Source organism: Camelus dromedarius, chromosome 24 (genome assembly GCF_036321535.1).
Source record: "Camelus dromedarius isolate mCamDro1 chromosome 24, mCamDro1.pat, whole genome shotgun sequence".
Taxonomy (NCBI): domain Eukaryota; kingdom Metazoa; phylum Chordata; class Mammalia; order Artiodactyla; family Camelidae; genus Camelus; species Camelus dromedarius.
In genome coordinates, this window is record NC_087459.1 from 11,071,050 (window position 1) to 11,074,764 (window position 3,715).

The following is a 3,715-nucleotide window of genomic DNA, read 5'->3' on the forward strand; positions in this document are numbered from 1 at the left end:
CGTCACGGCGTAACACGTCTACGTCCGGCGTCGCTGCTGATTGGCAGTTTGGCGCGACTTGAGCGGCGAAGTGAGACCCGGGTAAGGGTGCAGGGGGCCCGGGGATGTGTACCTGGTTTCTTGGTGGGCGCAGAGTGTGTGATTACCTTATGACTCCGCACTGAGGGGCTTCAACTCCGACATCTTTTGTCCTTTTCAGCGAGTTGCTGCTCTAGTCGCCACGTAGCCACTTACAAACCATAATTTTTATGACTTTATCAGATTCTTTGTTTTCTGGTGCACTGTCTTCTGCTTATAAAGACTAGAGTCTGAATAAAGATAGATTCGAAAGGAGTTTAGGTGCGTTTGTGGATCAGAGATTCGTGATGATTAATTAGGGGACTCAAACGGCTGTAGGTTAAACGTCCAGACTTTTGGAATTGATATTTTTAAAACTTTCTTTAGGAACGAAACCTTTGACTGGTCGGATAATGAAACAACCAATGTGGCAGTTTTATTCTGATTATTAAAATCTATCGAATACATAATTTTTGTCTTATTACATTAATAGTAAGAGTTGACACACAATTGAAAGCTTACAGAAATACGAAACTCCAAGTCATAGAACCATAACTTCCAGCTCAACTTACAATCCTCACCTCCAGTTGTCAGCATTTCGATGTTAATGCCTCCTAGTTCTTTTATACTGTAACTATTATTTTGCACTTACGATACTGTGCTTATATTGTTTTTCAGTTTGCTTCTTTTAAAAACAATGTATTTTTTACTATCTCCAAGCCAGTATATATGAATCTATCTTACTTTTTAGTGTTATAGTCAATTGTGTATGTAATCCATAGTTTAATAAACTCCCAATTATTGAGCATTTGGATTGTTTCTAATTTTTTTATATTATGATCATCCTTGTACATATATCTTTTAAAATTTATGGGACTCTTACCATACGTGAAAATACTGTGTAAAAGGACTCCACAATGTTTAAATTTTTGATAACTGCTAAATAAACTTTATAAAAACTTTGTGTCAGGTTGCATTAACAGTGTAAGATTATTTCATCACACTGTAGCCAGCACTGGATTTTAATTTCTAGCAACAGGTATATTTTCAATATTTTTAATGAAAATGTGATCATACTGTCTATACACACTGTCTTGTAATCTATTTTTTCTCTTAATAGTTTATCATGGACATTTTTCTATGTCAACAAATACAGATTTATGTCATTTTCAAGTGCTGCACAATGTAGTTTTATTAATAAATATTTAAAAATCGATAGCTTGAGCCTTTGATTAGATAGTCACAGGCGTACCTTTTCAATTTCACTATTCCCTTAACATGGTGTGTATTTAAATGAGACCCTTCTGTTTCCTGCAGAGATGCTAATCACAGACCCAAAGATAAAGTGTTTAGGCAGGGATAGGTACATGATTAACTGGATTTCTGCTGTAAAAGATTAAGCTCTCTATGCTGAAGTGAGTCTGTTCCCTTTTGTGTTGGAATCCTCAAGACCATCCTCAGGTTTAATGATAAGTTAGAAGGACTCACAGAGCTCAGAAAAGCTGTTCTCTTCACGTTATTGGTTTAGTACAGTGAAAGCACACAGATTTAAGTTCAGCAAAGGCAAAAGGCACATAGGACAGAGCCCACGAGAGACCAGGCACAAGCTTCCATTGTCTCTGCCACTAGAGTCATATGGGCAGTGCTTAGTTTTCCTAGCAATGATGTGTAACACATTGTCACAGCACCAAGTATTGCCAACCAGGGAGGCTCACCCTTGCTTTGGTAGGATTGGTATCCAGGACTTTTACTGGGAGTCTCATGACTCCATGCTGTATGACTGACCCACCTAGTTACTTAGTCTCCAGCCCCTCCAGAAGTCAGACTGATACACCATGGTTCACCATAAATCACATTATTAGTATAAACTGTGTAGCCTGGTCCAAAGCCCCAGGTATGTACAAAGATAATTCTATCAGGCCAGATATTCTGAGGGCTTAGAAGTTATCTTGCATGAACCTGTCAGGGGCCAGTCCTTTCTTTGGAATGTGTAGAGTTTGAACACCCGAGGTCTACTGCACACCCTTTTTTGAGTTAAGAGAATCCTCATTGATCTTAAGCTGTAATGTTCATATTCTTTTTTTTTAATCTTTTTTAAAAAGTGACTTTACTTTATTTAAAAAAATTGGGAGGGAGGTAATTAGGTTTGTTTATTTGTTTGTTTGTTTGTTTAAATGGAGGTACTGGGGATTGAACATAGGACCTCGTGCATGCTTAGCATGCACTCTACCACTGAGCTGTATTCCCCCACCCTGTTTCATATTCTTAATTTTTACCTCAGGCTTGATTTTTATGTTAAGAGATACCTTCCAAAATCACATGACACATTGAGACACGGTGTCAAGGTCCTTGGATTGTAAAAGCCTTTTTTACCACCATGATTATAGAAAAGGGTATTAAGAAGAAGAAGAGAGTCCATGGCACCAGAAAATATTTTAGCCATACAAGTGATATTCTTAAAAAGCAGATAATTTTTATTTCTTTGATAAGTTTGTAAGTTTAAAAAGCTAAAGCTCTAATCTGTTCTTAGAAACAACGATCAGTACATATATGTAAACTAAAAAAATGTGAAGTATACTGTATATATGTATTTACATGCAATATAATGTGTATGTGCAGTTGAACTGTAATAATTGTACCTAATAAAACTGAAAAAGGAGAAAACATCAAGAGCAAGGAGTTAAGATAAATTAAAAAAATTTTGGAAACTTTCCTTCCTTCTCTGTGATCTGGGACAATTCAAACAGGGGTTACTAGTTCTTTGAAGACTTTTTGTAATGTCCCTCCTCTCTTGTCACTGTTAAGAGAGTTCTAATGTTTATTAATGTGGTTTGGTAACTTATTTGACATAGAATATAAATATTATTATATAGTTACATAAAATATATTTTATTTTATATTTGATTGTACTTAATAAATACTTATAATTTTTAAGAAAGCAGATAATTTAATTGTTAAAGAATTTCCTTCTAGTCCATACTTAGTTTCCATTCTATTAATTATTGATATAGTTATTCTGTAGTATAATTTTTCTAATAACTATAGATAGATAGATATAATAAATAGTTATTCTAATCTATTAGTTAGTGAATAATGTGAAAAGTAGAAAATCAAGTCTCTGCTTTTGAGAGGCACATAGTTTCATGAACAAGTTAGGCAGGGTATAAGGAATAGCAGGAAAAGATGGCCAGTTATCAGTTGGTCAATTTTACTTCCATTTTGGAGAAAAGTTGGACTTAAAATGAATAATCTCAGTCCTTGTTCTCAAAAAGTTCCCAGACTAGTGGCTGGGACACACAGTTATGAGGAAATGAATTAAGTGCTTGAACAAAGCCACAGTGAGCTGCACTTACAGGGAGCAGGAAGGGAGTGACCCTGGCCATGGCAGATGACAGGGAACACTTTCTTCTTAAAAGAACTGACTTATGAAATGGACTTGAAGTAACTGATCATAAGAGGAAAGAAAAGTGATTGAAGAGTCCTTATTATCTGGCCTCTAAATACCTTCATTAGTCTCTTTCCTTTTGCACTTGCTCTTCCCTCAGCCTGTAATACTTTTTCCTTCTTTCCTTGCCCTGTACTCCCATCTCCCCACGAGCTTTATGGTATTTCATGCTTCAAAAGAGAAGAGTGTCATTCAACGCAAAAGGAGCAGTTA